Below are 21,321 nucleotides of genomic sequence, written 5' to 3'. Positions count from 1 at the left end.
CCACAGTCCCTGGTTCTTTTGAAGGCCTCCTGAAGGCCTTCAACCAATCCAAAAGTACAAGCCCTTTCTTCTATTTATTGCCAAAGATATACAGTTTCACACACACTTTCACTTTTATGAAAAACTAAAGATTTTTCTGATAGTTAAATAGAAGATAAGTTAGTACTCATGACCAGTATTTGAGGTTCATAAACTAAACTTGGCACATGCTAGAATTTCAGGAAGAAGGTGTTTTATAAGTATTCAGTCTGTGACAATGTCTGCAATGCTGGAGAGCTGCTGGAATGCCTGTAAACAACCAGTGTGCTGTGTTCTCAGGGCTTCATCAACCTTGTGACTTATCTTCGCTTTGTAATTACAAATTAATGTCAGTTTATCTTCATACTTTTCATTTATTGAGGATTTTCTGGTTCCTGAGGATCATTTGGTTAAAGCTTACTTGGTTATTGTTAGTGAATATTTGCATTATTAGCTTATATCTTTCAAAGAACTACTTATTAGAATATGCACATATTGAAGTTTAAATAGGAATCACCCAAGTCACTAATGCTAGAGAAAATATATACGACCCACACGTCACCGTCTCAATCCACCTCCATGAAATGGCTACTTACATGCACCCTGTTGGTAAGTGTGCTAATTGACTTTGTGCAGACTAAGTGAGTTACAACACACTATCAAGACAAGTGTGATAAAAATACATGTATTATTTTTTGGTTTAGAGGGCACTGTTTAGAGCACATGTATATAAGCTCAGACTACAAATTGTTTCTTTTTTCCTTCTTTGTTATCACTGAGTTCTTTTTAATTGAAAAGGAGAAATAAATAAGTAGATTGACTAGAGATTTTGGCTTTCTCCATCTTCCTTCACTAAAATGGTTTATGATTAAAAGAAAAATGCAAGAACCAGTGCTTTAAATCACAACATACTCTGAAATGTATTAAAGTCAGAGAGATATAAACATGAGCCTTTTATTTTTTACTGGGGCACAGCTGACTCGCCAAAGAAACAATTTTAGCATAGATTAAACTAAACAAGTGACAAATTCTTATCTCCTTTTGGCTGTCCCATGTCCAGTCTGTGTGTTTCTGAACCACAGATAAAATGCACTCTCTGTTTACCTTTTAAGAGTACTTTAAGACTTTAGCCAAAATTTGGCTTTAAGAAAATCTGGAATTTGTGTCTTCAAAAAACAATTGTCTCCAATTCTTCTGTGGTTTAAACCTAGTCATTCTTCTCCTTGCTGAGTTTTGACCCATCATGATCTTGAAATAAATTTTGTAATGCACTTAGAACTAAGTATGTTTTACTAGAAAACAAGAATAAAGACCACATCTCAGGTTTTTCTACCTCCAAGTGTCCTGATGACATCGTGGTGATAATTTTAATATTTTTTTTAAAAAGAATCATGTTTTTTTTACCTTTCTACAGATAATTTGAAGTCAACTATTAAAACATTTATACTTATTTTTAAAATATGATAGATCAAGAGAAAACAGAAATGCTGAGTAACACATCAGTGAAGTGGATGAATTACGCCGCTTAGGTTGGCTCTCCGAGGCCTGTGTTCCAAGGCATTGGCGGTGGAAGAAGCAAAATATGAGGAGGACTGGGCAGGCTTTACAAATTAAGCCCTGAAAATTCCCAGAATGCAGAGCCCTTTCTAGAACACTTGAATTGTGTTTTCATTCCTTCTAGGAAGAGTAAAAGGAGTACAGGTTTTTCCGCAGGCACCAAATACCCATTTGGTCTGTCACGACTCTGAATCTTGGTAGTAAACTTCAAAGGCAGTTTTGAGCACTTTCTTCTAACACCTACTTTTGGAGGGGGGGTGGGATATAACATTCACTGTGTCCTTTGGGAATAAATCCTAAAAAAAGAAGAATGTTGCCCTGAAAGTCTCCCCCACTTTAGATATGCTTGATGGCAGCATAGAAAAACTCAGTTTCAGTTTAGAAAATTTTTATCATTCTCATGGTGAATGATTAGCCCAAAGTCTTAGAGCTGTCTGACATTTTCAAACTTTGATTTACATTGGCATGGTTTATTGTCTTTAAATACGGAACCTTTTGTTTCTTAAATATTTAATCAGTATAAAAGTATTAGGCACGGTCAGCAGAAGAACTCTTTGTGCTGCTGTCATTAACACTGGCAACTTCTCCTGCATCGGACACAGCTGTGCAATGTACAAGGACTTTATTGAAATACTGGACCAACATATAAATGTCAAAACAATAAAGGAGCTCTTTCCTCCAACTTGATCTAATCTGTCAGTAACTTCCTACTCCTTTGGAGTAGTCCTAATAGTTTCTGTAAAAGAAAAACAAGAGGCATACATATACCTGGACTCTCCCTGTGTAAAATCTTTGACCAAGCTCAAGGATTTCCCACCCGTTATTTGCTAACAATTTGCAGGTCTGATTCGTTATTTTAAAAATCTCTATCTAATGTTTTAAGGAAATTTATTCTTCACTTTTGATGCATGTACTCTGGGGGAAAAAGCTAGACTTCTTTTGAATAATTAGAAACCATTGGGAAGAATACATTACACTTGAGAAGAGCAGTGCGTCATGGTGCTTACTTGTTTGTTCTTTTATTAAGTAACAGGAATGGACAAAAGAGTCAATGTTGTGATCCGTTTGGAATCAGAACCATTAAACTTTCTTCCCTGTCACCACACTGTCCTTGAGACTTGCATGAGGAATAAGGAATAATAAGGAAGAAGACTCCTTATGGGAATACCTTAATTCTCATAAGGAAATAAGATAAATGTTCCTTTGCTTCCCTGATGGCTCAGGGTTCAATGTGGGAGACCAGGGTTCAATCCCTAGGTTGGGAAGATCCCCTGAAAAAGGGAATGGCAACCCACTCTAGTATTCTTACCTGGAGAATTCCTTGGACAGAGGAGCCTGGAAGGCCCCAGTCCATGGGGTCACAAAGAGTTGGACAGAACTGAGTGATTAACACTTTCACTTCGCATAAGATAACCTCTGGATTTTTCAAGCACATTTGAGTAATCTGTTACACTTCTAACAAACAAAAAGACAAAACAAGGGGTCCGTCAGAAATAGTGTGAATTTTGTTTTCTCATTACTTTTTATCTGTTCATTTAATAAATACGTATTCATCATCAGTTATGTGCCAGGCTCTGTGTTCACAGAAGAGTGAATAGCATAAAGATTGCCTCTGTCCTCTGGCACTCTCAGACTGGTGGATGACTGAATCAAGTTAAAAGGCATTTGCAAAGCAGCATGACCCCTAAGGTAGGGGTAAATACACCTCTTCATGACAATACCTGACAAGAGTCCTTAACTGAGGCTGGGAGAAGGTGAGGGGTTTTCCTAGAAGAAATGACATATAAATTGAGACCCAAAATACGCATAAGAGTACAGGTGAGCGAGACTATCAAGCAAAGGGAAATAACGTTCATTTATTAAAAAATGAGCACAGGCATATTTTGGAATAGAAAGATGTCCAGAAATAAGTCTAACAAGGTAAGTATGGCTAAGAGCAGATGGCAGCCACTGAATGGTTGTAGATATAATCAAGTTGGTATTTTAGAAATGTCAAACTGAGGGCAATGTAGAAAATGAACTGGAGAGGATGGACCCAGGATACGTACTGCAGGAACCTGGGTCAAAGGTGATGGAGACGTTTCTGTGGATGGAAACAACAGGAAAGGAAAAAGGAAGGTCGACTGTGAGAACTGGCGACATGCAGAGGGAACGGGGAGAACCCCATCAGATGCAAAAGCTTGAGGATGGAGTGGAAGGTGAGTGACATTCCCAGAGGGATGAAGCTAATGAAGAATAGGTGGGGGAAAGAGAATCAATTTCATTTTGAATACACTGCCTTTGATTTGCCTAGGGGGCATGATAAGTACACTTGGTTAGAAGTAAGTTGAAACTGCAGATCTGAAGTGAAAAGTGAGAGAAGGGTGGGTTGGAAAAGTCTCAAGTGCAAATCAAGCGAATAAAATGGGAAATTTAGATTCTCCTGCACATGGTTTTTTTTTGTTTGTTTTTTTTGGTTTTTTTTTTCAGAATTGTTTTATGGTAGCTAACTTCATAAACATTTTCTGGAGTCTACAAAGAAGAAAACGCAAACTACCTCCCACCTTTGTTCTTCAAATATGTGTGACAGCACTACAAATTCTAAAGCGTTTATTTATTTTTAACATCGTTGCTGGAAACCAAAAAGAAGACATAGGAAGGAACAAAAGAAATTGCTGGAGGAGGAGCTAGGTGAAGAATAGCAAACACCATGAAAATGTATTTTTAAAATTATCAAAGTAAAAATTGTCCAATTTCTTAAAATATCTGCAATAAAAATTAGATTAATGAAGAAATACACTGTTTTACTGGGTTTTTATTTTTAGTTTTTTTAAAGGTTATTTTACTTCTCAGATAAATAATCTCCAGAATCAGGGCTTTGTGTCTTTGTTGATTTCTATGTTGTTGCTGTTGTCATTGTTCAATTGCTAAGTCGCGTCTGAGTCTTTGTGACCCCGTGGACTGGGGCCTGCCAGGCTCCACTGATTTCTATAGAGGCATTACATACTCTTGAATATAGTTGCAGTCTGGTTTCCCCAGCCGTAACCCCTGCAACTGTATACTGATGGCAGAATAGACATAGACAAGGATCTCTGGCAAGTGAGAAAACATCCTGGTGGTTTTACCAGGCAGGAAGGGAAAAAAGTGTACATTTTTGCAACAAATTATCCATTTCCCTGGGAAAAAAATCTGAAGTGGAACCAAAAAAAATGTGAATTCCTATTTCTTATCTACCTTTTATTTATATCAAATTTATCTCTCAGACTGTTTGTTTTTTTTTTTTACATTCTATATAGCAAAGAAATAAAAACAGCAAAATGCTCACATTCAAGAAATATTCAGTTGCCTTTTCAGCCTCTAGAAAACAAAGGTTTCCTCTAGTGTGCTGGTGTGTTTTGTCTTGTAATTTTTTGTCAATGGATACATTCTTGTCCTTCCCAAGCCTCAAAGACTAGCAATGAAACTGAACTCTGGCAGGGATTTCCACTAATTACTGTGGAGACTGAAGAAAAGGAATTATTACTCTGGTATTAGTTTGCTAAGGTTGCCATAACAAAATACTTCGGACTGGGTGGCTTAGATAACAGAAAGGTATTTTCTCATACTTCTGGAGGCTAAAAGTCCCAAATCAAGGTGTTGGCAGGGTTGCTTTCTCTTGAGATCTTCCAGGCTCGAAGACAGCTATCTTCTTGCTGCGTCTTCATGGCTCTTCTTTTTTACGAGCGCACGTTGTTCTGAGGACGTCAGTCACACAGAGTTAGGGGCCACACTAAAGATCTCATTTTACCTTCATTACCTCTTTAAAGACCTTATCTCCAAATATAAAAGGCTACATATTGAGGGTTAAGACATCAACATATGAACTTCTGGTGGGGAGAGACAATTCAGCCCATATCACCAAGCTCAAATTCATAGGGTCAGAGGGTTTGGGAGGCAAAGGAAACGGACACTGCTTCCCCCTACTCCTATGACTTTATAATCCACAAATGAACTTAAAAAAAATTATTCTTTATGGAAAAGTAAAAATTTTAAGTTATCTAAATATAGAATGCTAAATGATAGTTTAAGAATGTAGTTTGGCAACCCACAGAAATCATAATTGAGTATCTGTTAATCCACTGTTTTTAGTAAACTCACCTAGCAAGCCTGGCTCAAAGGCAAAACCTCCAGGGCTGCTGAGTTGTTTACAATTAATTCTGAGGGATGTCACGTCTAAATTTGTACAAGCTGACATGCGTGTTTTTTTTTTTTTTTTCTTTTTTGTAAAAGGGCCAGAGGTTTTCTAAATCTAATTTGACAGTTTGGAAAATAAATCCTAATAGCAAAATGAATGTTTTTCCCCTAAAACCTCAATTATTTCTTCTGTCTCAAAGTTTTTGTATTTATGCTGTCAAAAATTAATACTGTATTTTTTAAAGTTCATAAGCATTTAGCACTAACTGTAGTAAAAAAAAAAGAAATGAATTTAAAATCAAATCTGTAATTATAAAAATGAATCATGCTTTAGAATACTGTATGTGTATGTATTCACACATATATGCCTACGTATACATATATAGATGGGGAAACAGTGGAAACAGTGTCAGACTTTATTTTTTTGGGCTCCAAAATCACTGCAGATGGTGATTGCAGCCATGAAATTAAGAGACGCTTACTCCTTGGAAGGAAAGTTATGACCGACCTAGATAACGTATTCAAAAGCAGAGACATTACTTTGCCAACAAAGGTTCGTCTAGTCAAGGCTATGGTTTTTCCTGTGGTCATGTATGGATGTGAGAGTTGGACTGTGAAGAAAGCTGAGCACTGAAGAATCGATGCTTTTGAACTGTGGTGTTGGAGAAGACTCCTGACAGTCCCTTGGACTGCAAGGAGATCCAACCAGTCCATTCTGAAGGAGATCAGTCCTGGGTATTCTTTGGAAGGAATGATGCTAAAGCTGAAACTCCAGTACTTTGGCTACCTCATGCGAAGAGCTGACTTTTGGAAAAGACTCTGATGCTGGGAGGGATTGGGGGCAGGAGGAGAAGGGGATGACAGAGGATGAGATGGCTGGATGGCATCACCGACTCGATGGATGTGAGTCTGAGTGAACTCCGGGAGATGGTGATGGACAGGGAGGCCTGGTGTGCTGCAATTCATGGGGTCGCAAAGAGTCGGACATGACTGAGCAACTGAACTGAACTGAACTGTTACATATATTAATACAACTCCAATTATAGAATTAGCAAACATTGCATGTGACATCTTTATAGGGTCTGAGTTTTCTCACATAACTTTACTACCATCAAAATCAACACTCGTATGCATGGGTTTTTTCAGATAGTTGTTATTAGGAAATCAGATAATGACAAAAAGGAAGTGATTTCTTGAGGTCTTAATCACTGAATGTAACATACTGATTTTTAGGAGTCATTAAAATAGTAACTATATAAAAGTAATTCCTAATGGTAGAATTTCAAATATTATGACATAGTGGTAGAAACTATATCCTTGATATTCTTTGTCAGACAGTGACACTGTCAAACTTCAAGGTTTTTTTTTTTTTTTTTTTTTAATATTTATCTTCATTAAAAAAAAAAAAAAAGATTGAAGTAGTAAAAATGGGCATTATCAAATAAGAAGAAACTTATTCCACCTTAGAATCAACTCCCTTAGCAGACTTTTGGGTAAAGAAGTAACCAGAAGTGAAAACAAAGGACAATGACCCAGGACTTTGCACATTTAAAGAAGACATATCATGCAGGAACTCTCCCAAGCGGCTGTGAAGATGTTGAAATGTTGGGTTACAACAATCCCCCCATCCCATTTTAAAAAACCTTGAATATATAGTCCAAATTGGAACTAAAAAAAGAAAGAGGAAATTTTCAGATGTCAGGTGTGCAGTATAACTCAAAGTGAAAGTGCTGAGCTGAAGCTGATCCCAAAAAGCTCAATAGAAATTAGGAACAAGTTATCAATAAATGGCTGAAGACTTGGATTACTTGCAGAAGATAAACTAGACCATAGGACTCTGGGAGCAGAGTTAGAATTGAACCTTCATGTGTAAAGCTAGGGGTCAGGAAAGTCTGTTTCACAAATGAAACAGAAACAAGAAATTTCTGGAATAACTAGGAGGAAGTTTCTATCCACAGTTGTATGTTGAAATATAATCAGACACAAGAAATTGAAAACCTAAGCTTGCTCTGTTCATGGATAGAGGTCTGACTATGTGTGATACACAAAGCCCTATATCCCCAAGCTGGGAAATTAACATTAAAAATCCATCAAAGACTAATGCAAATGGGACTACCACAGAGATAAACTGCAAGAAAGAAGAGATTATAACATGATGACTACGCTGAATAAAGAGTGAATTGGCAAACAAATGGAGGATTTGCATAGCATTCTGGGAAAGGAGATAATGAAGTAATTTTAAAAGGACTTCAAATTATTTATAATGTTCAAAAAGGAAAGGAAGGAAAACATAAAACAAAGGCAAGGTGGTATGAAAAAGAATAAGAAGATCTGAAAAATCACCTAACAGAAATTCTAGAAAGAAAAAATATAGTAATTAAAATTTTTAAAAGCTTAAAAGAACAAATTTAACATTAGATTAACAGAGAGAGATAAGTGAATTGGAAGAGAGAAGATTCTCTCGGATCACACAGAATCCAGCACAGAGGGATAAATAAATGAAAAAATATGAAAGAGAATTTAAGACATATGGAAGAAAAAGAATGAGACGGTCTCAGAATACTGACAGAGAATAGAGGAGAAGAAATATTCAAATAATGAATGTGAATATTCTTGTATATAAGAAACATAGCTCCAAATTGAAGAATTTAATCAAGTTTCCAGTAGAAAAAATGTAAGTAAATTCACATACAGGTACATTGTAGTAAAATGTCAAACAGTAATAATGTAACAACAAAATTCTGTAAAGCAATTATCCTTCAATTAAAAAATAAATACATTTTTTTTAAAAAGTAATAATGTAACCTTTTGATGATCAATGCCAAAAAAAGAGAAAATCTTAAAAATCCACCAGAGAGAAAAGATATATGCCTGTAAAGAAACAAACTGATGGCAGACTTCTCATCAACAACGAGTATTGGCAAGAGACAATGGGAAAGAGTCTTCCTAGGGCTGAGACAATAATATTCATCCCCAAACTCCATACACAACTAAACTATCACTCAGATCAAAGTGGAATAAAATAATTAGATAAATGGAGCCAGAAAGATTACACTGTCTTCTCATGGAAAGAATTTCTAGTATTTGTCATCAAGCAGGAAATTGAACCAATATAGCATAGTAGCTGGATGCAAAAATTAGTGGCAAGCAAAAAAAAATAAGTAACAGATTTCAGCAAATATAATTTAGTGTTGACTATTTTGAAATGTTTTTAAATAGATTCAGTTAGAGAGCTTTAAAAGTGAGGTAAGATCCCACTATACCCTCCCCAGCATGCCTAAAATGTAAGCAAGTAATAATATTAGGTATTGGCAAGGATAAGGAGTAACTAGAACACTTAACCACTTGTGTGGGCAGGTAAATTAACACAGTAACTCTGAAAACTGAACTTGGGCATATTTTGTCACCTAGCTATTCTATTCTGTTGGAACATTTCCAACATAAATGAAAATTTAACCAGAAGAAATATACTAGAGTGTTTACACAATCTCTATTTATAATATCTCCAATGTAAACTACCCCTAAATCCATAAGAGAATGGATAAAAATCATTTATATATTCATACAACAAAATATTAACAGCAAGAATAATGAGCAAAATTAAGCCACCATACAATGATACACATGAGCCTCACAAACATAATCTTGAGTTAAATAAACCAGTCATGAAAAGGACATCCTGTGTGATTAGGTTTAGTTACAGTATAAAATAAGATAAAAATCAATTTATGATGTCAGAAATTCAAATAGTAGTTACCTACGAAGAGCCAGAAAGAAGGTATGAGGTGAGTTTCTAGAGTGCTGATGTTATTATATATCTCAAGCTAGAGGCTGATTATTTACATGGATGTATTCAGTTTGTAAAACTTCACTGAGCAACACACTAATGATATGCATGCTTTTCTGCACATAATATGCTGCAAAAACCAGAAAAAAAACAAACAAACAAAACTAAAGGAGAGGTGCCCCTACAGATTACTTATTAATTAGAAATGGGGAAAAATGAGATTTACAATGGTGCTATCTGGAAAACACCACCCTGGTCAAGTGATCCAGCCTAGCGTTATTAGGACATTCACAGGACAACATGTTATTATATGCCTCCTGATAAGAGGTATAAAACATAAAGAAACACAAGCTGGAATCAAGATTGCCGGAAGAAATATCAATAACCTCAGATATGCAGATGACACCACCCTTATGGCAGAAAGTGAAGAGGAACTGAAAAGCCTCTTGATGAAAGTGAAAGTGGAGAGTGAAAAAGTTGGCTTAAAGCTCAACATTCAGAAAACGAAGATCATGGCATCCAGTCCCACCACTTCATGGGAAATAGATAGGGAAACAGCGCAAACAGTGTCAGACTTTATTTTTCTGGGCTCCAAAATCACTACAGATGGTGACTGCAGCCATGAAATTAAAAGACACTTACTCCTTGGAAGGAAAGTTATGACCAACCTAGATAGCATATTCAAAAGCAGAGACATTACTTTGCCAACAAAGGTTCATCTAGTCAAGGCTATGGTTTTTCCTGTGGTCATGTATGGATGTGAGAGTTGGACTGTGAAGAAGGCTGAGCGCCGAAGAGTTGATGCTTTTGAACTGTGGTGTTGGAGAAGACTCTTGAGAGTCCCTTAGACTGCAAGGAGATCCAACCAGTCCATTCTGAAGGAGATCTGCCCTGGGATTTCTTTGGAAGGAATGATGCTAAAGCTGAAACTCCAGTACTTTGGCCACCTCATGCGAAGAGTTGACTCACTGGAAAAGACTCTGATGCTGGGAGGGATTGGGGGCAGGAGGAGAAGGGGATGACAGAGGATGAGATGGCTGGATGGCATCACTGACTCGATGGACATGAGTCTCAGTGAACTCTGGGAGTTGGTGATGGACAGGGGGGTCTGTCATGCTGCGATTCATGGGGTCGCAAAGAGTCGGACACGACTGACTGACTGATCTGATCTGATATACTCTTCTGGTCCAAAAGGTTTAACCTAATTATGTGAAAAAATATAGTTGAATGAATCCAGGCTGTCAGACATTTTACAAGACAATTTATGCTGAACTCTTCAAAAATATGATTATGAAAGAAAATAAAAGGCAGTGACTTATCCAGATTAAAGTAAAGAAACATGATAACAAAAGGCAGTGGGCATATAATCCTTGGGATGATGTGAACTTAAAAAGAAAAATATACAAGAGCTATTTTCAGAGCCATTGAAGAAATTGAAATGTAGACTGGCTATTAGGTAATATTCTTGTATGAATATGAATTCTGGGGGTGTACAAAAGGCATTGTGGTCATAGAGAAGAATCATGTTTTCTTAGCAGATGCTTGCTGAAGTACAGGCATACTTCACAGATATTGTGAATCTGGTTCCAGACCATAGCAATAAACTGAATATCAAAATAAAGTGAGTCACATGTACTTTTTGATCTCTTCGTGCAGACAAAAGTTATATACTGTAGTCTATTAAATAACAATGTATACACCTTAATTTAAAAAAATACTTTATTTCTAAAAAAAAATACTAACCATCATCTGAGTGTAATGAGCAAGTCAGTCTTTTTTTACTGGTAGAGGTTCTTGCCTCCATTTTGATGGCTGCTGCTTGATCAGAGGGTCATTATTGAATGATGGGGTGAATGTGGCAAATGCTTAAAATAAGACAACAATGAAGCTTGCCATATCAATTGGCTCTTCCTTCTACAAACAAGTTCTCCATAGTATCCAATGCTGTTTGATAGCATTTTACCCACTGTAGAACTTTTCTCAAAACTGGAATCAGCCTTCTCAAACTATGCTGCTGCTTTATCAACTAAGTTTAGGCAATATTCTAAATCCTTTGTTGTCATTTCAACAACAACATTCACAGTATCTTCACCAGCAGTAGATTCCATCTCAAGATATCAGTTTCTTCGCTCATCCATAAGAAGCAACTGTTCATCTGTTACAAGTTTATCAAGAGATTGCAGCAATTCAGTCACATATTCAGGCTCCACATCGAGTTCTCTTGCTATTTTCACTACACTTGCAGTTACTTCCTCCACTGAAGTCTTAATGCCCTCAAAGTCATTGATAAGGGTTGGAATTAACTTCTTCCAAATTCCTGCTGATGTTGATATTTGGACCTCTTTCCATGAATCATGAATGTTCTTCTTGTTGTTCAGTTACTAAGTTATGTCCAACTCCTTACAATCCCATGGAATGCAATCTACCAGGCTTCCCTGTGCTTTATTCTCTACCAGTGTGCTCAAACTTGTGTCCATTGAGTCAGTGATGCTATCCAACCATGTCATCCTCTGTTGCCCTCTTCTCCTCCTGCCCTCAATCTTTTCCAGCATCAGCATCTTTTCCATTTAGTTGGGTCTTCACCTCAGGTGGTCAAAGTATTGGAGCTTCAGCTTCAACCTCAGTCCTTTCAATGAACATTCAGGGTTGACTTTCAGGCTTGACTAGTTTGAGCTCCTTGCTGTCCAAGGGACTCTCAAGAGTCTTCTCCAGCACCACAATTCAAAAGCATCAATTTTTTGGCACTAAGCCTTCTTCAAGGTCCAACTCTCATATCTGTACATGACTACTGGAAAAACCATAACTTTGACTATATGGACCTTTGTCAGAAAAGTGATATCTCTGATTTTTAATATGCTGTTTAGGTTTGTCATATCTTTCCTTCTAAGGAGCAAGCATCTTTTAATTTCATGGCTGCAATCACCATCCACAGTGATTTTGGAGCCCCCCAAAAATCTGTCACTGTTTCCACTTTTTCCTCATCTATTTGCCATGAAGTTATGGGACCAAATGCCACGATTTTATTTTCCTGAATGCCTAGTTTTAAGGAAGCTTTTTCACTCTCCCCTCTGACCCTCATCAAGAGGCTCTTTAGTTCATCTTCACTTTCTGCCATTAGAGTGGTATCATTTGCATATCTAAATGCTCTTAGTGACATCTAGAATGGTGAATCCTTTCTGGAAGGTTTTCAATTGACTTTGTCTGGATTCATAAGAGGAATCACTATATATGGCATGTATAACTTTATGAAATTTCTTAAATAATAAGACTTGAAAGTCAAAATGACCTCTTGATCCATGGACTGCTGCTGCTGCTGCTGCTAAGTCGCTTCAGTTGTGTCCGACTCTGTGCGACCCCGTAGACGGCAGCCCACCAGGCTCCCCCATCCCTGGGATTCTCCAGGCGAGAATACTGGAGTGGGTTGCCATTTCCCTCTCCAATGCATGAAAGTGGAAAGTGAAAGTGAAGTTGCTCAGTCGTGTCCGACTCTTTGAGACCCCATGGGCTGCAGCCCACCAGGCTCCTCCGTCCATGGGATACAGAATGCATATTGTGTTAACAGGCATGAAAACAACCTGAAATTCATGTTTATCTCCATCACAGCTCTTAAGTGACCAGGTACATGGTCAAGGAGTAGTAATATTTTGGAAGGAATCTTTTTTTTTTTTTTGAGCAGTAGGTCCTAACAGTAGGCTCAAAATATTCAGTAAACGATGTAAACAGATGTTTAGTCATCCAGGCTTTCTTGTTCCATTTCTAAAGTACAGATAGGATAGAGTTAGCATAATTCTTAAGGACCCTAGGATTTTCAGAATGGTAAATGAGCAGTGGCTTCAATTTCAAGTCGCCATCTGCATTACCCTTTAATATGAGTGTCAGCCTGTCCTTTAAGCCAGGCAGTGACTTCTCCTCTCTAGCTCTGAAAGTCCTAGATGACATCTTCCAACAGAAAGCTGTTTTGTTTACCCCCAAAATCAGCTGTGTAATGTAGCCACCTTCATTCATTAACTTAGTTTGATCCTGCAGCTTCAACATCAGCACTTGCTTCATCGTGCACTTTGATGTTATGGAGACAACTTCTTTCCTTTTCCTTAAACCTCATGAACCAGCCTCTACTAGCCTCAGAGTTTTCTTCTGCATCTTCCTCACCTCTCTGAGCCTTTATAGAATTGAAGAGAGTTAGGATCTTGCTCTGGTTAGGCTTTAACTTAAAGGAATATTGCGGCTGGTTTGTTCTTCTATGCAGATCACTAAAACTCTCACTACTATCCATAATAAGGCTGTTTCACTTTCTTATCATTAATGTGTTCACTGGAGTAGTACTTTTAATTTCCTTCAAGAATGTTTCCTTTGCATTCACAACTTGGCTAAGAGTTTGGCACAAGAGGCCTACCTTTTTGTCTATCTCAGTTTCCCACAAGGTTTCCTCACTAAACTTAATCACTGACAGCTTTTGATTTAAAATGAGAGATACGTGACTCTTCCTTTCACTTGAAGGCCTTTCACTTAGAGGATATTGTAGAGTTATTCATTGGCCTAATTTCAATATTGTTGTGTCTCATAGAATAGGGAAGCCCAAGAAGAATGAGAGAGATGGGAGAATGGCCAGAGGGGCATTCAGAACACATACAACATATATCAAGTTTACTGTCTTATATGGCTATATGGGCACAGTTAGTGGCATCTCAAAACAATGACAAGAATAACATCAAGAATAACAAATATAACAAATATAGTAATTAAAGAGTTTGAAATAGTTTGAGAATTACCACAATGTGACACAGAGAAGTGAAATTAGTAAATGCTGTTGGAAAAATGGCACTGATAGATTTGCTTGACACAAGACTGTCAAAATCTCAGTTTATAAATAAAAATGCATAAAATATTATGAATCAACTACACCCCAATAAAAATTAATCTAAAAATATGCACATGCGTGATGTGCAATAAAGTAAAGCACAATAAAAGCGGCCTGTATGTAGAAGTGCTATGCCATGATATTAGCGACGTAATTAAGAGAGTGATAAAGCATGGACGGAGGAGCCTGGTGGGCTGCAGTCCATGGGGTTGTGAAGAGGGGGATACGACTGAGCGACTTCACTTTTCACTTTCATGCATTGGAGAAGGAAATGGCAACCTACTCCAGTGTTCTTGCCTGGAGAATCCCAGGGACGGCGGAGCCTGGTGGGCTGCCGTCTATGGGGTCGCACAAAGTTGGACACGACTGAAGCGACTTAGCAGCAGCAGCAGCAGCAAAAAGTTTAACAGTTTCTGAATCTAAATGAAGGGTATATGGTGCTTATTGTACTCATCTTTCAACTTTTTTTAGGGTTGATGCTTGTCAAAATAAAAATATTAATGATGGTGTAAACTTAGATGCAATTATCATTTTATACAACCTGAACATGAAAGGCTGTAAACACTGGAGGGAGATCTGAGTTAAAAAAATTTTTTAATGTTCAATCTGCGACAAAAGAGGCAAGAATGGGAAAAAGTCTCTTCACCAAGTGGTGTGGAGAAAGTTGGACAGTCACATGTAAATCAATGAAGTTAGAACAGCCCCTCTCACAAACACAAACTCAAACTCAAAATGGCTTAAAGACAAACATAAGACACGACACTTATAAGACTCCTAGAAGAGAATATAGTCAAAACATTCTCTGACATCAATCGTATCAATGTTTTCTTAGGTCATTCTCCCAAGGCAATAAAAACAAAAACGAAAACAAACAAATGGTACCTAAAAAAACTCACAAGCTTTTGCACAGCAAAAGAAACCATAAACAAAATGAGAAGACGACCTAAAAACTGGGAATAAATATTTGCAAGCAATGTGACTGATGAGGGCTTAATTTTCAAAATATACAAACAGCTATACAACTCAACAACAAAAAAACAAACAACCCAATTGAAAAATGGACAGAAAACCTAAATAGACATTTCTGCAAAGAAGAAATACAGACAGCCAGTAGGCACATGAAAAGATGCTGTCAGCAATTATTAGAGAAATGCAAGTCAAAACAACTAGGTACCACCTCACAGCAGTCAGAATGGACATCGTTAAAAAGTCTACAACTAACAAGTGTTGTTTTATGTATTTTTTTTATAAAAGGAAAAACAGCATGGTAGATCCTTAGAAAACTAAAAGTAGAATTAACATATGATACAGAAATCCCACTCCTGGGCATATATCTGGACAAAACTATAATTTTAATGCAACCTAATATAATTTAATACAAATTAAAGTGATACTCAGAAGGAAAATCATAACCTTAACTGTATTTATTTCTCAAAAGTTGAAAACAAATTTAATTGCTAATTTTAAAATGCTAAATAAAGAATCAAAGATTAAATTCAAATAAACAGTAATGAAATAAATGGAAAAATATGAACTTTTATATATCATTTTTTAAAACAAAAAGACAAAATCAGCAAGATATGAAAAATAAAAGCATGAAAAAGTAGAACTCACGAGTGAAACAAATGTCTGATAAATATATGAAAATATCTTTAATCTTACTAATAATCAGAAACATGGAAATTAATACAAGGATACAATGTCATACTTATTTGATTGGAAAAAATCAAAGAAGCATCAAATATTGGAGATGATGTGAGAAACGGAAGGTCTTACAAAATGGTGGCATGAGTTGTTTATTAGCATATTAACTCTAGAGCCATCAGGAAACACCTAATACAGCTGAAAATGCACTGTCCTATATCCCTATAATCCATGTTTCAGTATTTTCCCTGAAGAAACTACACCAGGATAATCACTGAAGACTATTACAATATAGACATAGATGTGCTATTATATATGTTATCTATATGCTATTATATAAACATAATATATTTCTATGGAAGGAAAGCCATGACAAACCTAGACAGCATATAAAAAGCAGAGATATAATTTTGCCAACAAAGGTCCATACAGTCAAAGCTATAGTTTTTCCAGTAGTCATGTATGGATGTGAAAATTGGACCCTAAAGAAGGCTGAGCCCCAAAGAATTGATGCTTTTGAATCATGGTACTGGAGAAGACTCTTGAGAGTATTTTGGACAGCAAGGAGATCCAACCAGCCAAGACTAAAGGAAATCCACACTGAATATTCATTGGAAGGATTGAGGCTGAAGCTGAAGCTCCAACACTTTGACCACCTGATGCAAAGAAGTGACTCATTGGGAAAGACCCTGATGCTGGAAAAGATTGAGGGCAGGAGAAGAAGGGGGAATCAGAGGATGAGGTGGTTGGATAGCATCACCGACTCAATGGACATGAGTTTGAGCGCACTGGGAGATAGTGAAGGACAGAGAAGCCTGGTGTACTGCAGTCCATGGGGTTGCAAAGAGTCAGACGTGACTTAGTAACTAAACAACAAAATGCAACTATAGATGGTATGACAGCATTAATGTAAAATTTTAAAAATATGTATGAAAAAAGGAAGGCAGAAAAACATGTCTATAGTAAAAATACATGTAAGAGAATCTATAGAACAAAATAGACTAATAAAAAATTTTTAACCTGAAAGAATTACTCAAAAATTCAAAATAGCAGCTGCTTGTAGGGAGAAAAGAAATTTGGGAAACAGAATTGGGGGTTGGAACAAAGTGGATTTCAAATTTATTAGTAATTTGAAATTGGATTACTAATTCAACAGGATAATAATTTATACTGCCTCTGAACCAAGTCATCCAAAACCAAACTACATATTTATATCCTGTTGTTTTCTAGATAAAACCAAATGAAATGAGAGTACCTCAGAGCCTGGGAATCTGTGAATTATCTTGGCGCACACACGCGGCATCCTAATTGTGCCAGCAGGTCCTGTCCAAGCCCCAAGCTACTGTGGACTCTCATGGGGCTTGAACCTCTCCTGATAGTTGAAATGGTAGCCAAGATAGCTAATCTTTTTAAGCAATTATTCTCAACTTAGCCAAAGAAAGGGGTGATTCTGCAAGCTGATAGAAATTGAGGGAAACTTTTAATTATGGATGCATTAGAAAGGCTTGGCTCTCTTTTTAAAAGCAAATCTTATTCTTTGGTTGTCCCCTATATAGTTCTTACTCAGAAAATACTCTTGGAGTAAAATCCAAGTGTTAAGATTCTCAGGTGGCCCGTCCTTTTCTCTCATTTCACAGTCCTGCCTTGTTCACGTTCACTGATGAGTTGACAACAGATAATCAGTTAATGAATTCTCTGATAGCACACAATTTATATCTCTATTCTAGCAGTTTCATTATCTGACTTATTATATTAAAATTGTATTGTGTTAAAATTATTTTAAGTGAGCATCACTTTCAAAATTATTTAAGCTTTTAGTTCACTGTTCTACTTTCTAATCCAGGCACATTCAATGCTCAATAAATATATAATGATTTGAATTTTGATTTATTTCTTCCAGTCTCTGTTTATACTACATCATAAAGATAAAATAGTAAACTTCTTGAAAGCAGGAATATTATCTTCTCTGTACTCTGCTTATACATTTTACTATTCCTTACTTATTTATCTATAGGAATTGCTTTGCATTTATTGCTCAAATGATTAAGAAGAAGAATATTTTAAATGTATTTTTCCTTACCAAAGCAAAACTCTCTATGAACCTTCAGAGACTTCCAGTGCTTGAAACTAGTATTCTTTTTGTAGATAACCTATTGCTTGTGTTCCTAGAATAAACCTTTGTAATAAAAAAGCAAATATTCTAGCTAAGCAAGATCGTATTACTGTAGTTGGGCATAGTGGTGTTCGAATAAGCTGTATAAAATCAATTACATTGAGTTCTTTGTCTCTCAGGAACTTTCTTCATATTTCCAACCAAGGCAGAGACCTTGAAACTGTCTCTTTGATCACACACCAAAAATCTTACACATATTTTACTATCCATCCAAAAGAAGTAATTTGAGATCAAGTGAAGAGAAGGAAAATCACAATAGCAAAAAGTGAAACGTTAATATGGCTTTGCTATAGTGCTTAAATGAACTTTATAAATCATACAAATCTGTTTTATATTGTGACATGTAATCATAGCATCTTTTCAGGCAAAGATTTAAAATTGAAAAGCCATCTAAAATCATCACGAGGAGAATTTTTTTTAAGGGAGCAACTGTTTTGTTCAAACAACTAGCTCTCCTGGGTAGAATCAAGCAATCCTGTCCCTCAGGGCTGCCTACTAATTGCTTCAGCCTGCAGTGAAGGTAATACAGCTGCGAGTGTCTTGGACCAATAAAAACATTATCATCTAATAAGTGAAGAAAATGTGATTGCACAATAACAAAATGAGGGTTGATGTGTTGTTCAGTGCTCCAGGAGCCTACAAGGGCCAATGTATATTTTCCTTTCACAAAACAGAGAAAAACAGAGTTTAAATTATTGGAAAATTGGTATAAAAATTAAAAACTACACAGTTCCAAAAAATTTGCTTTGTCAGCCAAATTCTGTCAACTGTCTCAGAAAGTACATGCAACCTGAGAGGAAAGATTAAAAATAATGGTCATGTCTTTAAATTAAGCTAAGAGGTATGATTTTAAAGGCAAGCTTAGTTCTTTCTACTTGTTCTGTGGTATGTACTGGATACACATACATCCGTGCTTGTGCGCTAAGTCACTTTAGTCGTGTCTGACTCTTTGTGAAGTCATGGACTGTCGAATGCCAGGCTCCTCTGTCCATGGGATTCTCCAGGCAAGAATACTGGAGTGGATTGCCATGCCCTGGGATGTATGTGTACCCAGCACACATACATGTCTACTGGGCACATATACATTCCATCTCATTTAATAAGAAATTCAGAGGGATTCTCAACTAGGTGGCGTATTTACTTAAACTGAAAAATGATGAGAAAATTAATCTCATATACCAGGAAGTAGCTCACGTTTTTCAGCTTCAACCTAGAATCTGCAAAGTTTCCCAAATTCACTTTAATAGTTTCCCTTTGGAGCCTCTTATAAAATTCCTTTGCCCAATTTCTAGGGCTAAATTCCTAATCAAGTTTAGTCAAGTCCCCAATGAACCCTTCACCAAAAGTTTTCTCTTCCTTTGAATGCTGGGTCTTCTTATGACCCTCCTCAGTTAATGCCCCAGGTTACGGTGATTCTAGAGAAATATTTTTCTCCCTTATTTGAAGATAAATGCTCTGTGCACAGGGATTATGCTTTAGCTCTGTATTAAGAAGCACCCTGAAAAATGGCACCCATTACTATCAAAACAAATACTCATTATTTAATAATGAATAAGAATTAGCCCAGAATTCATACTGAATTTCTGAAATTGAACTCTAGAAAAGCATTGGTTATACAAATATGTTATCTACTTGAGTCACCCCCACTTTGACTCTTCGATTTCATCTCCCTGACACCTAATAGACTGTCAAACTTTGTCTCAGTTGATAGCACAGAGAAAGCAGTATTTGCATTTGGTTGTCCCTAGAACACTTTACCGGAGAAGGCAATGGCACCCCACTCCAGTACTCTTGCCTGGAAAATCCCATGGGTGGAGGAGCCTGGTAGGCTGCAGTCCATGGGGTCGCTAAGAGTCAGACACGACTGAGTGACTTCACTTTCACTTTTCACTTTCATGTATTGGAGAAGGAAATGGCAACCCACTCCAGTGTTCTTGCCTGGAGAATCCCAGGGACGGGGGAGCCTGGTGGGCTGTGATCTTTGGGGTCGCACAGAGTCGGACACAACTGACGTGACTTAGCAGAACACTTAAGAGATTGTCACACACATAGTTGACAGGTAGCAGGTACTGATGAGCACAGAACAGTCAGACAGTAGGGTGCTTTACTTTCACTTAGAAAAAATTATGATTAGAAAGTTCTGTGTGTTTGGTGACTCAGTTGTGCCCAACTCTTTGTGGGATCAAACCTGCGTCTCCTATTGTCTCCAGAACTGCAGGCAGATTCTTTACCTGCTGAGCCATTGAAATGATTACTTAAAGGGTTCTAGATTGTTTAATTGAAAATCACAAGATATTACTGAAGACTTTGAGGATACTGAGAAAATATCCCTGTCATCAAAAGACATTAATTTTCAAGAAACATTCTAAACACAATAGTAAACATAAACATGTCCAGGAAATAAAATCCAATTGACAGTAGTTCTTTTTTGAAAGTGGGAAGACATACAAAGTTGCTTTCTGGGGATTAGTGGATGAGCTGTCAGGAATCTGAAGTCTTCCCAAGGGCTCTCTTAAAACTTCCTTTCTATGGTCCTCTGTGACCTTTTTTAAAGACTAAACTCTGCTGTATTGATTACTTGCTGAGTTTCCCTTTCTCTTGTCAGTAGTGAGAAGAGGTAAAAAGAAAATGAGACTAAGAAAAGGAACCCTAAAAGTGTTAAGACTAGATTTCCTAGTTTCCAGTTCCCATTACCACTGTTTCTTTGTGCCCCAAACCCTACAACCCAACACTGTGAAAGCAATGTTTATTTTGTAGCCTCCACCTCAATGATGTGACCAGAATCTGTATAGCACAAATATCCTATTGCTATGGTAACTCAACTTCAAACACTCTGACCATCTGAGCCTTTTCTACTGCTGCTGCTAGGTTGCTTCAGTCACATCTGACTCTTCCTAATCCTATGGACTACAGCTTGCCAGGCTCCTCTGTTCATGGGATTTTCCAGGCAAGAATACTGGAGTGGGTTGCCTTGCCCTCTCCTCCAGGGGATCTTCCCGACCCAGGGATCAAACCCATGTGTCCCGAGGCTCCTGAATTGCTGGCAGATTCTTTACTACTAAGCCACCAGGGAAGCCCCCTGGGGCTTTTCTAGCAAGGATAAAACCTTCTCCCAAAGAGGTTGAATAATGC

General features: G+C 37.1%; 1 protein-coding gene across 1 annotated transcript in view; it reads left to right on the top strand.

Annotated features, from left to right (window-relative positions):
• Window positions 1-21,321, top strand: part of CCDC192 (coiled-coil domain containing 192) — a 228,412-nt gene that overhangs the window by 105,703 nt on the left and 101,388 nt on the right. The window lies entirely within an intron of this gene.

Source organism: Bos indicus, chromosome 7 (assembly GCF_029378745.1).
Source record: "Bos indicus isolate NIAB-ARS_2022 breed Sahiwal x Tharparkar chromosome 7, NIAB-ARS_B.indTharparkar_mat_pri_1.0, whole genome shotgun sequence".
Taxonomy (NCBI): Eukaryota; Metazoa; Chordata; class Mammalia; order Artiodactyla; family Bovidae; genus Bos; species Bos indicus.
This window is presented reverse-complemented; position numbering and strand designations above follow the sequence as displayed.